Raw genomic sequence first — 18,513 nt, 5'->3', positions numbered from 1 at the left:
AACACCCGGACCTGTTCTGGTGGGTACGGCATCCATATTAGGACATTGTCAGTTGATGTGTCTGTCCATACATCCCATCTCCTGACAATTCATTATATCTCTTCAGCATTGGCTTGGAGTAGAGCCATATCCACTGGCATAAACATCTGACCACAACAATAACAGTTGTAGCTGTACAACAGACCTGCATGCTTCAACTACATCAGTCAAATGGACGTGCTTGATATAGCTTTGCACTGTTTTAGAGGCTACTCCATTGGTTCTATTGTACTGGGCAAAGTAAATCAAGCACACCTCAAGGATTTGAAAGTATTTTATATTTGTTTTGTCCCAGGTCTAAGACTGTCCTCCGATATCCTTAGCATTGGCTCATGTTGCACACAGAGTGGAGACAATTACGATGACGTCAACGATAACAGTTCATATTCTATTACATAGTCAACCCAGGTCCGTTCTCATGGGCAGATCAACTTTATTTGCTCAAGCTGAAAACAGCCACCGAGTTGCCTTGGCCTGCTTGCTGTCTCTGGCAGACTTTGACGTCCAGAACTTATTTTAGACACTGACCTAATGCATGCCAAAGGAGGAAGAGAGACCCACAAGTCTAAACTGTACCGTGCTATTTTGCAACTTTCTCTTCCTCGGTCCCAAGAATTATAGTAACAGCATCTGAGTCACTGGGGCACAGGGAATCTCACACCCCCTCTACCATTGGAGAGCTTGCTTCCTGGGCTGCCTCCCAAATGGCCCTCTATTCCCTAGAAATTACACAACTTATGACCAAAGCCCTTGAGCCCATAGGGCCCTGGTCAAAAGTAGTGCACTATATAGGGAGTAGGGTGCCATTTGGTGTGGCACCCTACTGTGTGGCACCATAGGATATAGCCATTAGGTACAGCAGGAGTGTTGCTTCCTCATCCTCTATAAATACTATGTTACAGCCACAGCCGAGCATGGTGCTGACACCATCCACTTTCCCCAAGAGAGATTACACTTCCCTTCTAGGACACAGAATGGGAGAATGCACACGCGCGCGCACACGCACACAGAGGACTTCTGCCAGTAGAGTGAGTGGTAATCCTCACTGATCATGAAGGGCTGTGATGAATGCAGCCAGCTGCAGATGAATGGTCCAGTGGTTTCTTCAGTTGAGTCATCATCTGGTGACGAAAGACTTGTACACACACTCAGAATATATTTGAACAGAATCAAAACACACACACACACACACACACACACACACACACACACACACACACACACACACACACACACACACACACACACACACACACACACACACACACACACACACACACACACACTAGAATATCTCACATATTTGCACACTAGCAGCTCCGTATCATGTGCCCCTGTTGTCATAGCTACATTTGAAAGGTTGAATGAGGGTACAGTGTGTAACACACACAAACCCTCTATCTCTCTCACACACACACACACACACACCTACTCCCACCAGTAGGTGGAAAACAAATTGTCGCAAATACAAAGTGGGGACTATTGTTAGGATCATGCTCGACGCAGAGGATATACAGTACCAGTCAAAAGTTTGGACACACCTACTCATTCCAGGGTTTCTTTATTTTGACTGTTTTCTACATTGTAGAATAATAGTGAAGACATCAAAACTATGAAATAACACATACGGAATCATGTAGTAACCAAAGCAGTGTTAAACAAATCAAAATATATCTTATATTTGAGATTCTTCAAAGTACCCACCCTTTGCCTTGATGACAGCTAAAAGACCAAGTCCATATTATGGCAAGAACTGCTCAAATTATATATATTTTAACTAGGCAAGTCAGTTAAGAACAAATTCTTATTTACAATGACGGCCTACCGGGGGACGGTAGGTTAACTGCCTTATTCAGTGGTAGAACAACAGATTTTTACCTTGTCAGCTCAGGGATTCAATCCAGCAACCTTTCGGTTACTGGCCCAATGTTTTAACCACTAGGCTACCTGCCACCCCAAATAAGCAAACAGAAACGACAGTCCATCATTACTTTAAGACATGAAGGTCAGAAAATCCGTAACATTTCAAGAACTTTAAACGTTTTTTCAAGTGCAGTTGCAAAAACCATCAAGCGCTATGATGAAACTGGCTCTCATGAGGACCACCAGAGGAAAGGAAGACACAGAGTTACCTCTGCTGCAGAGGATACGTTCATTAGAGTTACCAGCCTCAGAAATTGCAGCCCAAATAAATGCTTCACATAGTTCAAGTAACAGACACATCTCAACATCAACTGTTCAGAGGAGACTGTGTGAATCAGGCCTTCATGGTCAAATTGCTGCAAAGAAACCACCACTAAAAGACACCAATAATAAGAAGAGACTTGCTTGGGCCAAGAAACACAAGCAATGGACATTAAACTGGTGGAAATCTGTCATTTGGTCTGATGAGTCCAAATTTGAGATTTTTGGTTCCAACCACTGAGTCTTTGTGAGACGCAGAGTAGGTGAATGAATGATCTCCGCATGTGTGGTTCCCACCGTGAAGCATGGAGGAGGGGGTGTGATGGTGTGGGGGCAGGGTTGGGTAGGTTACTTTCTAAATGTAATCCATCTCAGTTACTAGTTACCTGTCCAAAATTGTAATCAGTAACGTAACTTTTGCATTACCCAAACTCAGTAACGTAATCTGATTACATTCCGTTACTTTTAGATGACTTTCCCCTTAAGAGGCATTAGAAGAAGACAAATTTGTATGTTACCAATTGAACGACATCTATTGCAGGATAAATCAATGTTAAAGTTTACATAGCTAGCCATATATGGATGTTACATTTTATGGGTTGGTTATGTAGGCTTCTGCTAACCCATCGCTTTCTACTACATATAATAATACGAGTAAATTATATCTTTACATTAAAAACCAAAGTCTTTCAGAATTCCAGTCATTCCAATAAATGTTATACACCTTGATCTTCAAGAATAGGACTTGGAAATATGGAAGTATAGATTAGCAAAATTGTTATACCTGAGCATAACCCCAAAACGAAGGACTAATTAGCCAGCCCTATTCTGTTGTTTATGATTTTGTCGTCATGGAGGACTGATTGGGCTCATTGATTCATTGAAAATGCCTGACAAAAAAAGTGCATGACACAAGTAATTTTTCCAACAACTGTTCACAGACAGATTATTTCACTTAGAATTCACTGCATCACAATTTCAGTGGGTCAGAAGTTTACATACACTAAGTTGACTGTGCCTTTAAACAGCTTGGAAAATTCCCAAAAATTATGTCATGGCTTTAGAAGCTTCTGATTGGCTAATGGACATCATGTGAGTCAATTGGAGGTGTACCTGTGGATGTATTTCAAGGCCTGCCTTCAAACTCAGTGCCTCTTTGCTTGACATCATGGGAAAATCAAAAGAAATCAGCCAAGACCTCAGAAAAAAATTGTAGACCTCCACAAGTCTGGTTCATACTTGGGAGCAATTTACAAATGCCTGAAGGTACCACATTCATCTGTACAAACAATAGTACGAAAGTATAAACACCATGGGACCACGCAGCCGTCATACCGCTCAGGAAGGAGAAGCGTTCTGTCTCCTAGAGATGAACGTACTTTGGTGCGAAAAGTGCAAATCAATCCCGGAACAACAGCAAAGGACCTTGTGAAGATGCTGGAGTAAACAGGTACAAAAGTATCTATATCCACAGTAAAACGAGTCCTATATCGACATACCCTGAAAGGCCGCTCAGCAAGGAAGAAGCCACTGCTCCAAAACCACATAAAAAAAGCCAGACTACGGTTTGCAACTGCACATGGGGACAAAGATTGTACTTTTTGGAGAAATGTCCTCTGGTCTGATGAAACGAAAATAGAACTGTTTGGCCATAATGACCATCTTTATGTTTGGAGGAAAAAGGGGGAGGCTTGCAAGCCGGAGAACACCATCCCAACCTTGAAGCACGGGGGTGACAGCATCATGTTGTGGTGGTGCTTTGCTGCAGGGGGGACTGCTGCACTTCACAAAATAGATGGCATCATGAGGAAAGAAAAGTATGTAGTTATATTGAAGCAACATCTCAAGACATCAGTCAGGAAGTTAAAGCTTGGTCGCAATGGGTCTTCCAAATGGACAATGACCCCAAGAATACTTCCAAAGTTGTGGCAAAATGGCTTAAGGACAACAAAGTCAAGGTATTGGAGTGGCCATCACAAAGCCCTGACCTCAATCCTATAGAAAATTTGTGGGCAGAACTGAAAAAGCCAGCTCTGTCAGGAGGAATGGGCCAAAATTCACCCAACTTATTGTGGGAAGCTTGTGGAAGGCTACCTGAAACGTTTGACCCAAGTTAAACATTTTAAAGGCAATGCTATCAAATACTAATTGAGTGTATGTAAACTTCTGACCCACTGGGAATGTGATGAAATAAATAAAAGCTGAAATAAATCATTCTCTCTACTATTATTCTGACATTTCACATTCTTAAAATAAAGTGGTGATCCTAACTGACCTAAGACAGGGAATTGTTACTAGGTTTAAATGTCAGGGATTGTGAAACTGAGTTTAATTGTATTTGGCTTAGGTGTAGCTAAACTTCCGACTTCAACTGTATGTATATATATATATATATATATATATATATATATATATATATATATATATATATATATATATATATATACTGTTTAAACATGTTATAAGTCCAAAAATGGATGTAGCAACTACAGATTGCCCCTTTAAGTCTACCAAAAGTGTGTGAGTTTGAGCATGCGTCCTTTAGGCCTGTGGATTTTTTTTTTTTATCAGCATGAATTAGATTGAGCAATAAAAGCCTCACTTTTATTCCATAGACTGGGATCCGCACTATGCAGCTGTTGCAAGAGGGCATTTTTGACTGGCTGCCCACTGGTTTCAAAAACAATGGCTGTTCACAAATGATTGATAGTCAGCTTAAACTTCTTGAATTCAACCATTATTGGGTTCAAATACACACTTAGATTTGTGATCAGCCGTCCACACCAACCACAATCCGTAAGGCGCAAATAGCTAAATGAGATAGCAGCAGTGTGATTCACATCAATGCGCTATATAGATACAAATAATAAGTCATATCCATATCGCCTGTAGACTACACCACTGCTGTCATCCTTACCTCAAAACGTTTATTCAAGTTGGATAATCTTTAATGCCGACAGCAGTCGCACCATTGGAAGACATAGCTTATTTCTTCTCTTTTCCTGCGATCCATCAAACCCATTTGGTGTGTCATCATAACGGTTTTTAACAGGACAATGACCCAACACACCTCCAGGCTGTGTAAGGGCTATTTGACCAAGAAGGACAATGATGGAGTGCTGCATCAGATGACCTGGCCTCCACAATCACCCGACCTCAACCCAATCGAGATGGTTTGAGATGAGTTGGACCGCAGAGTGAAGGAAAAGCAGCCAACAAGTGCTCAGCATATGTGGGAACTCGTTCAAGACAGTTGGAAAAGCATTTCCAGGTGAAGCTGGTTGAGAGAATGCCAAGAGTGTGCAAAGCTGTCATCAAGGCAAAGGGTGGCTATTTTGAAGAATATCAGATATAACACTTTTTTGGTTACTACATGATTCCATATGTGTTATTTCATAGTTTTGATGTCTTCACTATTATTCTATAGTAAAAACAAAGAAAAACACTTGAATGAGTAGGTGTGTCCAGACTTTTGACTGGTACTGTATTTCCAATTTGCCAGTGTCACAGAGCTTATTTGAATGAATGCTAGAACTGTTTACATTGTGTGTTAGTAGTCTCCTGGTACAATAGACACATTGTATTCTGAGGCCAAACCAGGATTCTGTTGAGCAATGATGACACTCTGTGATTGATGTGTTTTTTGAAATCACTACTTCCTCATGACATGTATTGCACATGCTCTACTGATCTAAAGAAAGGGTTGTGGCCATACTGGTGTCTCAGTGGAGTGTGTGTGTGTGTGTGTGTGTGTGTGTGTGTGTGTGTGTGTGTGTGTGTGTGTGTGTGTGTGTGTGTGTGTGTGTGTGTGTGTGTGTGTGTGTGTGTGTGTGTGTGTGTGTGTACGTACGTGACAGTGACACTGTGTATACATAGAGCCTTAATCAAAAGTTGATGAGAGAACAGACGGATGCTGTAATATACAGCACACTGTGCAATAAAGCTATAAACTATTAACGCCATAGCCGTCATGTAAAGAGAATATCTGATTCCCCTACACTTCATGGTGCCTGTGGGGAGACAGCCCATTCCTTTGGAGGGGCAAGACTTTGGTGTTTCAAAAGGAATGAATGAAAAATATTGTTGCTGAGCAGACACTGCACATCGTAGTTACAACTCAACCCGATCTACTCAAACATCTAAAGAAAGAAAAACCACAAGCACCAGAGAGAAAGAAAACAAGCTCCTACTACTTCATGCAGATTGGAGTTTTTCTTCCATCTTGTTCCAAGCTCTGCCTCGAGGGCAGAAACATATGTGATTGGTTACGTTTAGGCTAGAAATGTGATTGGTTAAGATTAGGCAAGTAGCCTAATCCCAATTCCCATCCCTCAGCTCTTTCCCAAAACAAGTGTGGGGTGATCGTTTTGTTGATTTTCGAATGCCAAATTGTCTCTTTATGGTTTTTCTTTCTGTAGGCGATTTTTTGAAATGAGGAAAACTCCACTGAGTCTCCATGATAGAGAGACATGTCTTATTCTACACTGACTCGTCGCCACAGAAACTTCCTCAATGCTAGGTTTCATTAGGAGTCTACAGGGGGCCATTTGTTTTGTGTGGCAGGTTGCCTTTTACACTGGAGTGCTACAGGGAGACAGAGCTATCCACTCTGCATGTGTTCCATACTGGCACCCTATTCCCTAGTGCACTACTTTTGACCAGGGCTCATAGGGCTTGGAGTCAAGAGTAGTGCACTATATAGGGAATAGGGTGCCTTTTGGGACGTACCCGCTGTGTTTGACATCACAGCAGCGTAATGGATGTTATTGGAGGGCTAATGTTTGGCTGGTGTGCATGTGGAGCTCAATGACTCCTTTCACAAACAAGTGGCCAGAGGGAAGGAGAACAGACCAGAGAGTTATCCTAAGCTTGTTTTCGGATTCTTGCTGGTGTACAAGCCCTCAAAATCATATACATGCATGAACATGCACGTATGTAAGCGCACACACACACACACACACACACACACACACACACACACACACACACACACACACACACACACACACACACACACACACACACACACACACACACACACACACACACACATGGCCGGAGGCCTCGCTGCGATGGTATCTTCTAGTAAGAAATGCTATCTAAATGCAATCCATTATTTATCTCATAATCAAACACTAGAATGAGACTAATGGAGCAGAATTGGACAGACTTGGACTCAAAATATGAGACTTCACACAGCAACGTTACAGTATGTCACCTCAACCACACCTTTCTGACATAAACGTGAACGGGAGCTTGATTTCATCCTCATTCCAATGGCAGCCTGCCTCACTTCACAAGCAGCACAATGTCAATTACTGAGCCTTGGAGTTTACAGCAGGGAGAGGAGAGGCCGTTTGAGGAGCAGCTTCTTGGCAATATAAACAGTAGCAGTGTCCGTTGTATGTATTTTATCCACTGCCAGGTGCCTGTGTGCCAGTCAGCAGCCCCAGCCAATTAGATACTATAGCTTTGGGGGGATAATCACATCCAACGCCCCCTGCACACTGTTAAAACGACTCCTTGAGTTGCCAACACCCATTGCACACTGTTAAAATTACTCCTTGAGTTTCCAACATTAGTTGCCTCTGAGTTGCCATCTGTCAAAACATAAATGTTTTTATATCTTTGCGATTAAATGTTTGGTGTGGCATAATGAATCACAATTCGGTGAAATTGAAGTCTTATTAAAACCTTTTATTTGGCAGGAGTTAATTAGACAAGACCCTCTGGAAATGGTCGTTCATTTTGGAAGTTGTTCTTCGTGTGGGATTTCCAGCAGGGAATGTTTTAGGGAAAGTAGGAGTACTTAGATACCATCACTGGTACTCAATGTGAATATGTAAAATGAGCTTAAAATCAGGCTTTATGAATATGGGCTTCAAGTCAGGCTTTATGGAGATAAGCTTAAAGTCAGGCTTTATGGAGATGAGCTTAAAGTCAGGCGTTATGGCGATGGGCTTAAAGTCAGGCTTTATAGAGATGGGCTTAAAGTCAGGCTTTATAGAGATGGGCTTAAAGTCAGGCTTTATAGAGATGGGCTTAAAGTCAGGCTTTATGGCAAAGTATAATATCAGGCAGAGAATGTTAAGACTGCTAGGGCAGGGAGGTCTGGCTTAATTTGAGAAGTATTTAACTCAAAACCCTACTAAGATATCATAATGTGCCCTGTCTGGCACCGGGTAATGGTGCTACTTGAGGCCATTTTCAGACGATCAAATATTTTAGGAGAAAACACTCCTGGTTTTACCATTACTTGACCACGCACATGAGGCAGACACGGCAGCATAGCGGTTAGATGGCGCTCGCTGGCACAAATTTGAAGTGCATCCCTGATGAGGTCAGCCAGTGGAGGCACGGGAGGGTTGTGTCACAATGTGTCACCTCTGTAATTGCGTTGCTCCTGTAAGTAATTGCATCTCGATCCCCCTGCGGGTGTTGTTTTGGAAATCCTTTCATGTAATAACTGGTTTCTCTTTCCATCTAGTCTGCTAGCCATTGGTTTGCCTGGGTACCAGTCTGTTTGTGCCATCATGCCACTCATGCCGAAAGTCCTCTATTCTCCTCAAGCTCATTAATGACAGAATGTTTGCCAAATGGCAGGAATGTTTGGCATGACATGATAGCACAAACTTATCTGGGACCAGGCTAGCCATTGGTGGTCTGGAACACAAACCATGGAATTCACAATCACATGAAGTCTAATGAATTCTAATTATAACTCCAATGTGTATAGCTAGGACAATGAATCAGTTTGTTACCAAGTCCTCTTTTCTATAAACACAGAATGGGCATCAGTTACCAGGCCTAGAACTGAATACTATATACTGTAGTCTGGAAAGTTGGGGTGACTGTCTATAAAAAGCCTTCATGGAGCTCTCTGCACAGTTGACTATAACATCAGATACATGGAAGCGGAGTCCAAAATGCCAGTCTATTCCTTATGTAATGCACTACTTTTGACCAGGGCCTATGGGGCTTTGGTCAAAAGTAGTGCACTATATAGGGAATAGGGTGCCATTTGGTACGCTGCCAGAGGCAGTAGGGATTGTATGAAGTCGTACAGACATTGGCCAGATGGTCTAACTCTCTGTCAACTGGCAGTCAGTATTCTAATTATTATGCATATGGAGAGAGACTCGTCTTTGAATACATCTCTGTGGCTGACATAGCCTGAGGCAAGGCCACACTATGCCATGTCCAACACAGCAACATGGAGACATGAGCACAAAGGGGCCAAAACACGTACACACACTCATGCATACACACACACATATGTACGGATACACACACACACAAGCCCCCCCTCCCCTCCCCACACACACAAATCAAATCAATCTTTATGTACAGTATATAGCACATTTCAGACATGGATGCAATGCAAAGCGCTTCACAGGATTTAAAAAAATAAAAACAATGAAAATAAAACTAAATATTTACTACACAACAAACATAAGAGGATAAAAAACTAAAGAATAACAATAAAAACCGAAAGACTAAAAAGCACCCGAAGGAAAAGCAAATACCATGTCCACAGTTTTGGCCCTCCTCGGGTTCTCTGGCAGGCTTTTCCAGAGGCTGGGGGCATAATAACTAAAGGCTGCCTCTCCATGCCTCTCAGCACGCACGCACGCACGCACGCACACACGCACACGCACACACACACACACACACACACACACACACACACACACACACACACACACACACACACACACACACACACGCACACACACACACAAAAAAGCCAAGTTAACAAACAGATAACTGACCATTTCGAATACCACCGTTCCTTCTCCGCTGTGAATCCGGTTTCCGAGCTGGTCACGGGTGCACCTCAGCCACGCTCAAGGTACTAAACGATATCATAACAGCCATCGATAAAAGACAGTACTGTGCAGCTGTCTTCATCGACCTGGCCAAGGCTTTCGACTCTGTCAATCACCGTATTCTTATCGGCAGACTCAACAGCCTTGGTTTCTCAAATGACTGCCTCGCCTAGTTCACCAACTACTTCTCAGATAGAGCTCAGTGTGTCAAATGGGAGGGCCTGTTGTCCGGACCTCTGGCAGTCTCTATGGGGGTACCACAGGGTTCAATTCTCGGGACGACTCTTTCCTCTGTAAATATCAACGATGTCGCTCTTGCTGCGGGTGATTCCTTGATCCACTTCTACGCAAACGACACCATTCTGTATACATCTGGCCCGTCTTTGGACACTGTGTTAAAACTTATTGTGGATAGGGGGCAGCATTTTCACATTTGGATGAAAAGCGTGCCCAGAGTAAACTCCCTCTTACTCAGTCCCAGATGCTAATATATGCATATTATTTGTATTGGATAGAAAACCCTCTGAAGTTTCTAAAACTGTTTGAATCATGTCTGTGACTATAACAGAACTTATTTGGCAGGCAAAACCCCGAGGACAAACCATTCAGATCTTTTTTTTTTAGGTCACTCTCTTTTCAATGGGTTTTCTTTGGGAATCGAGATTTCCAAGGGACCTTCCTGCAGTTCCTATCACTTCCACTGGATGTCAACAGTCTTTAGAAATTGGTTGAGGTTTTTCCTTTGAGAAATGAAGAAGTAGCCCTGTTCAGAATGATGCTCCAGTGAAGTGTACTGTTTGTTAGAGGCGTGTGACCAGAAAGCATGCTACACATTGTTTTCCTCCGGTATTGAACACAGATCATCCCGTCTTCAATTGTATCGATTATTTACGTTAAAAAATACCTAAAGTTGTATTACAAAAGTAGTTTGAAAAGTTTGGACAAAGCTTACAGGTAACTTTTGAGATATTTTGTAGTCACGTTGTGCAAGTTGGAACCAGTGTTTTTCTGGATCAAACGCGCCAAATAAATGGACATTTTGGATACATATCGACAGAATTAATCGAACAAAAGGACCATTTGTGATGTTTATGGGACATATTGGAGTGCCAACAGAAGAAGCTCGTCAAAGGTAAGGCATGAATTATATCTTTATTTCTGCGTTTTGTGTCGCGCCGGGAGGGTTGAAATATGATGGTCTGTGTTTGTTTTCTTGGTTGCTATCCTCAGATAATAACATTGTTTGCTTTCGCCGTAAAGCATTTTTGAAATCAGACACATTGGCTGGATTCACAACAAGTGTAGCTTTAATTTGGTATATTGAATGTGTGATTTCATGAAAGTTTAATTTTTATAGTAATTTATTTGAATTTGGCGCTCTGCATTTTCACTGGATGTTGGCCAGGTGGGACGCTACTGTCCCACATATCCCAGAGAGGTTTTAACAAACCTCCAAACAAGCTTCAGTGCCATCCTTCCGTGGCCTCCAACTGCTCTTAAATGCTAAAAAAAAAAAACTAAATGCATGCTCTTCAACCGATCACTACCCGCCCGTCCAACTAGCATCACTAGTCTGGATGGTTGTGACTTAGAATATGTGGACAACTACAAATACCTACTGTAGGTGTCTGGCCAGACTGTAAACCCTGCTTCCAGACTCATATTAAGCATCTTCAATTTAAAAATTAAATCTAGAATCGGCTTCCTATATCGCAACAAAGCCTCCTTCACTCATGCTGCCAAACATACCTTCGTAAAACTGACTATCCTACCGGTCCTCGACTTCGGCGATGTCATTTACAAAATAGCCTCCAACACTCTACTCATCAAACTGGATGCAGTCTATCACAGTGCTGTCCGTTTTGTCACCAAAGCCCCATATACCACCCACCACTGCGACCTGTATGCTCTTGTCGGCTGGCCCTCGCTACATATTCGTCGCCAAACCCACTGGCTCCAGGTCGTCTATAAATAAGTCTTTGCTAGGTAAAGCTCCACCTTATCTCAGCTCCCTGGTCACCATAACAACACCCACCCGTAGCACGCGCTCCAGCAGGTATATCTCACTGGTCATCCCCAAAGCCAATACCTCGTTTGGCCGCCTTTCCTTCCAGTTCTCTGCAGCCAATGAGTGGAACGAACTGCAAAAAGTTGGAGACTTATATCTCCCTCGTTAACTTTAAGCATCAGCTATCTGAGCAGCTTACCAATCGCTGCAGCTGTACACAGCCCATCTGTAAATAACCCATCCAACTACCTACCTCATCCCCATACTGTTTTTATTTTATTTTTTTGCTCTTTTGCACACCAGTATTTCTACTTGCACATCATCATCTGCACATCTATCACTCCATCTATCACTCCAGTGTTAATTTGCTAAATTGTAATTACTTCGCTACTATGGCCTATTTATTGCCTTACCTCCTTACTCCATTTGCACACACTGTATATGTGTGCACACACTGTATATATTTTTTTCTATTGTGTTATTGACTGTACTTTTGTTTATCCCACGTGTAACTCTGTGCTGTTTTTTGGCGCACTGCTTTGCTTTATCTTGGCCAGGTCAAGAACTTGTTATCAACTGGCCTACCTGGTTTAATAAAGGTGAAATATATATATTTTTTAAATGACCAAAACAGGGCTAGATAATTCTGTCGGCTGATAAACTTTTTATGATCCTGTTTGGTCTATGGCTTGTTTGGTTCAGAAGTTCATGCCCCAACACAGCAGCTTACTGTACAGTGCCTTCGGAAAGTATTCAGACCCATTGAATTCTTTCAAATGTTGTTACTTTACAGCTTTATTCTAAACTTTATTAAATTCGTTTTTTTCCTCATAAACCAACACACAATACCCATAATGACAATGCAAAAACTGGATTTTAGAAATTTTTGCCAATTTATTACAAATTTAAAAAATTACATTAAAAACATTTTAAAAGCTTTCCCACTGAGAGAGGCATGAATGAGATCTAGGCTTTGCCTGGGTTTAATGTGTGGATTAAAGTTAAAAGTGAATTAAAGTGAGAGTGGCGGGATGTCTGGGGAAAGAGGCCGATGAACTGACTTTCAATCTGTTGGAAGAGCCTGGCATATTAATTGGCATTAATTGGCACAGAGTTTGACAGAGGCAGTACAGAGATATGAATGGTTGGTAATCTAGTGGATTTTAGTTGTATTCCGACCCTTTACTCAGTATTTTGTTGAAGTACCTTTGGCAGCGATTACAGCATTGAGTCTTCTTGGGTATGACGCTACAAGCTTGGCACACCTGTATTTGGAGAGTTTCTCCCATTCTTCTCTGCAGATCTGTCAGGTTGGATGGGGAGTGTTGCTGCACAGCTATTTTCAGGTCTCTCCAGAAATGTTAGATTGGGTTCAAGTCCGGGCTCTGGCTGGGCCACTCAAGGACATTCAGAGACTTGTCCTGAAGCCACTGCTGCATTGTCTTGGCTGTGTGCTTAGGGTTGTTTTCCTGTTGGAAGGTGAACCTTCGCCCCAGTCTGAGGTCCTGAGCGCTCTGGATCAGGTTTTCATCAAGAATCTCTCTATACTTTGCTCCATTCATCTTTCCCTCGATCCTGACTAGTCTCCCAGTCCCTGCCGCTGAAAAACATCCCCACAGCATGATGCTGCCACGACCATGCTTCACCGTAGAGATGGTGCCAGGTTTCCTCCAGACGTGACGCTTGGCATTCAGGCCAAAGAGTTAAATCTTGGTTTCATCAGACCAGAGAATCTCAGTTTCTCATGGTCTGAGAGTCTTTAGATGCCTTTTGGCAAACTCCAAGCTGGCTGTCATGTGCCTTTTACTGAGGAGTGGTTTCCGTTGGGCCACTCTACCATAAAGGCCTGATTGGTGGAGTGCTGCAGAGATGGTTGTCCTTCTGGAAGGTTCTCCCATCTCCACAGAGGAACTCCAGAGCTCTGTCAGAGGTCCTTCTCCCCAGATTGCTCAGTTTAGCCGGGTGGCCAGCTCTGGGAAGAGTCTTGGTGGTTCCAAACTTCTTCCATTTAAGATTGATGGAGGCCACTGTGTTCTTGGGGACCTTCAATGCTGCAGAAATGTTTTAGTACTCTTCCCCAGATCTGTGACTCGACATAATCCTGTCTCGGACCTCTATGGACAATTCCTTCGACCTCATGGCTTGGTTTTTGCTCTGACATGCACTGTCAACTATGGGACCTTATATAGACAGGTATGTGCCTTTCCAAGTCATGTCCAATCAACTGAATTTACCACAGGTAGACTCCAATCAAGTTGTAGAAACATCTCAATGATGATCAATGCGAACAGGATGCACCTGAGCTCAATTTGGAGTCTCATAGCGAAGGGTCTGAATAGTTATGTCAATAAGGTATTACTGTTCTTTATTTTTAATACATTTGCAAACATTTCTAAAAACCTATTTTCGATGTGTAATTATGGGATATTGTGTGTAGATTGCTGAGGACTTAAAAAAAAAACATTTTTAGAATAAGGCTGTAGCGTACCAAAAAGTGGGAAAAGTCAAGGGGTCTGAATACTTTCAGAAGGCACTGTATATAGCTTGCAATCTTGTATACAATGAATATACTGTGCTAGTTTGCATGCCTGTCTGTCTTTTCTTTTGTCAACATGTTGTATTTGCAGGCCAAGGGTTGTTCTAGGCTAAAACTGCACTGCTTATACTGAATACTAAGGCTAAATAGGTTAGAATTATTCTCATAGGGACTGTGAATTCACATGTGCTGCATGAACCAGTATCCCAAACAAGGATTTTAACGGTTCACATTACTGTACTGATGAAAATCTCTAGCTTCTCTAGTTGGAAGTAAACATAGCCATCCCCAAAGACCTGCTACACTACGTAGCGTAGGAGAGGTTTTGCTGGATATCCAACATGATTTACAGTCTTTTCTCAGCGAATTTGGACGTGTAGGTTTTGGAAATTGAAAAATGGCCGCCACGGCTCTTTGCACTTCCCTTTCCCCCAGCTCTCAATCAAACACGCTTAGGCTATAAGCTCTCTTCCAGGGGAAACCATTATACAAAATAAAAAAAGTCATTAGCAATTTCACAATTTCACGCGCCGATGCAGGCGACACGTGTATGGAAGCCTGGCGGTGAACAGAGGGTGGGTGAGATCAGGGGTCTGTGAAGGAACTGCCGTCACCTGCATAAAGGGACTGTGGGTCCGGGGAACAGCCCCAGTGTAACACCTCTCTGCAACGCGCCTCCCATCCCCAGCAGAAATGCAAATTGAAAGGGATGTCAGAGTGTCAGGAGAAGGGAATAAAGAAGATAAGCTTTCCCCCTGAGAGAGGCATGAATGAGATCTAGGCTTTGCCTGGGTTTAATGTGTGGACATCAAAAGAGGTTATAATTAAAGTGAGAGTGGCGGGATGTCTGGGGAAAGAGGCCGATGAACTGACTTTCAATCTGTAGGAAGAGCCTGGCATATTAATTGGCACAGAGTTTGACAAAGACAGTACAGAGATACGAATGGCTGGTAATCTAGTCGATTTTAATTGATTTCATTTTGACTTTAATGATTTTGATTTCATTTTGACTATAATATCTTCACCTCTGGTCTGTCTGTTGTACATTTAGATATGTGTCTTTTTTGTTGTGAAGCGGGTTGAAATGATGTGTGAAAATAACTGTACAAATTACTATTATAATTATCATCATTATCCTCATGGCAAAAGACTAGACAAAGATTTCCAAAGTATTTATTGTATATGGTAAATACACGTGATAATAGTGTAATGTCTGAGATACTGATGCATGGAGAACTGTAATTGACTATAATTTCAGTGAATCAAGAGCACTGCATATACTGTACACGAGGGGCCCATTCTGTTATATAAAGGCACTCAACACTCCTCCAGCATCATGGGATTCCGTCAGTCTACCTGCTCTGCATGTGCAAAGAGAAGTTGCATATCATAAATCACAAAATGTGAGGATAAAAATGTGTTCACTGTAATATTTCGGTTCATCATTGAGCTACCGTATTTCTGCTGTCATTGGCTGCCCTGTTCATCAAGTGTGGTAAGAAAATGTAAATTCATTGGATCATATTTTCCAAAATACTGTAGTGTCTCTGACTTAGCCAAACTGTATTTCATTGGCTCAGTTTAATTATCACCAGGGGCTAAATAGTCTTACCCATGATGCGCTTATGATTATTGCCATTTATCCAAGAATACACACGACTTTGGCTCAGATTATCAAACAGATCTGTAATATCCAAAGGGCGAAACAAAAAGAAGGGGAAAAAACTAGTGACTTTCAAGTGAATTATTAGTTAATTATGTTCCTTTTCAGTTATTAATATAGCATTTGTTCCCTATGCAGGAAAAAAGTGAATCTTAGCCATGTTAACAACTACCGTAGATCACGTCTGTAGCACACGTTCTCTTGTTTATGCCCCAACAGAGGCCTTAAATCTGTTCTGTAGATTGCTAAGCTCTCGGTACCTCGAGGACATTTTCAACAAGGGCCTATTGAGGGCGTGCGGTGTTATTATCCAGTAGTGTTGAACTCACACAGTCCTTGGGGTCACAAATGCCAGAGTCTGACGTCAAAACCGGCATAGTGCCCGATTATAGCACCTAGAGGTATAAGAGATAAAAGTCCCTAGTCATTTGAAAAACTATGTTGCTGAAAGAGGACGGAGCACCCTCGTGTCCACACGGGATCACCATCGCTGTGACACCCACAACACCCCCTCAGGGCTACAGTATGACCTCTGTGCTCAGCGAAGGGGGGACCTATTGTACATCGCTCAGCGAATCTGATGGATCGCTTTCCAGCTTAACGCCAAACCTTCCGGTTTTCAGGCTGGCACCGGCAAGATTTCATAAGACACGCAACCCTATACACAGGGACCATAAAACTGACATCCGCGACCAGTTGCTCACAAAAGCAGTCACTTCCACCCCTGAAAGAGAATTATATCTGTGCCAGAGCAGCTTGGATACAAACTGCCGTACAAAGAGCCTCTTATTGCCGTCGAACGCCCGGCTGTGGCAGCTGTGGTGGCAAATGGAGGCTTGGTAGCTGGATGGAGTGCGGTGTCGTCATACTCTAGCAGGCTCTGGAAAGGTAGCGAGACCAGCAGCAGCCATCTGTTTCAAATGATTACTAGCCTGCCTGAGGACAACCACTAAATCATGGACGTTTGAGAGGGAATATGTGACTTTGTCCCCTTTGTTCCCTACCTCAGGAATAATGGCCCTGTATCACACACCTATGGAGAGCAGCAATGGGCTTGACCTTGCTGCTGACTGCAGTATGACCACTATACAGCCAGGTCTGGCTCCTTTGTAGTTTAGTGCTTCCTGCTTGCCAAATGAAACGCAAATGAATCGGGGGTCTGTTACGTTACAGAACATTTATATAGAAATGTATGGTGTGGAATAGATAGGGAATCATGTCAGCACTATTCATTCTATTTCTATCTCCAGCAGCATTTCCCGCTGAATATACTGCAGGTTTGGAAGGTTATTCCAAACACAAACAGAAGGAAAACAATTAATTGTGGTGTCTGGGGACTATGTAAACAACCCAGTTCACACCAGCTCAATTATTTATCGCCGTTAAACGCTGCAGATCTCAATCTGAGGCAACTGAGGATCCTGCGGACCCCGAACAATTACAAATGAAAGATCCTGTTTGGTGTTGAAATGCTAATTCATTAGCCACAAGCTAGCACTGCCTAATTGGGAACAGCAGTGAAGTTATCAACACAAACAACAGATTGGATGCATGTAACTCTCTGTGGAGAAAAAAAGATTGAAAAGATACCCGTTCAGAGAATTCGTGTTTGCAGATGCAGCTGGTGCCGTGTGGATGTGGATTAAAAATGCTAATGTGAAAATGTGCAGAGACAAGAGAAGCCGGTGGATTTGGTTGTGTGTGTGTGTGTGTGTTGGGGGGGATTGTGAAGGTATATAATCAGCCATGCAGTTGGGGGTATGCATAGGTGATCATTCACGCGCACACACACACACTAGCATGTGCGAACAAGTGAGCGTACAGACACACACACATTCTACATCTGTGACTCCATCTGTCACATACACAGTAAGAATCTTCAGGCTCCAGCACTGTGTACCAACATCACTACGGTGAACAGCAAGCGTCAATTCTCACTTTTTCACTAATCGTCAGGGACATATATTGACATTCCTCATTTGAAAATGTCATCTCTGGGGTATCAACAGGAAATCATGAACTGGAGCAGTTTTTATATTCGTAGCTCACCTTGCCATGTCGGTATCCCAAATGACACCCTATTCCCTACATAGTGCACTACTTTTGTTTAGAGCCCAGGGCTGAGTCAAAAGAAGTGCACTATATATGGAAAAGGGTTCCATTTGGGAGGCAGCCCATACCAGTCAGAGCATTCTTAATTGCCCAGCAATGAAATAATTGAAGCCAGCTAAAATATTAAAGTGGGCAGAAGATA

This window comes from Salvelinus namaycush, chromosome 6, assembly GCF_016432855.1.
Source record: "Salvelinus namaycush isolate Seneca chromosome 6, SaNama_1.0, whole genome shotgun sequence".
Lineage (NCBI taxonomy): Eukaryota > Metazoa > Chordata > Actinopteri > Salmoniformes > Salmonidae > Salvelinus > Salvelinus namaycush.
Note: the sequence above shows the minus strand (reverse complement) of the source record.